Source organism: Conger conger, chromosome 8 (genome assembly GCF_963514075.1).
Source record: "Conger conger chromosome 8, fConCon1.1, whole genome shotgun sequence".
In the NCBI taxonomy this organism is placed as follows: domain Eukaryota; kingdom Metazoa; phylum Chordata; class Actinopteri; order Anguilliformes; family Congridae; genus Conger; species Conger conger.
The window spans coordinates 2,259,240-2,259,536 of NC_083767.1; positions in this window are offsets into that span (position 1 = coordinate 2,259,240).

Below are 297 nucleotides of genomic sequence, written 5' to 3' on the forward strand. Positions count from 1 at the left end.
TTATTTATTGCAAAAATAGGCAACTGGACAAATGGCGAATGAATGAGAGGCGGAATGGAAGAGATGGCAGACTGCAGGCGTGAGGCGGGTGCAGTACTGTAGCCAGCCACATGATGGCGCCAGAGGGCTGTAGCGAGGCTCGTCGTGCCCCCGGGCGTCTCGATGACAAGATGCGGGGCCTTTCTTCCTCTGAGCGAACAGAACAGATCGCTCCGTACTCCAGTCGGCTCTGCGTCACAGTATTATGTACAAAGTTTTATCCCTGAACAAATGTACAAAGTCAAGTGCAACCACCTC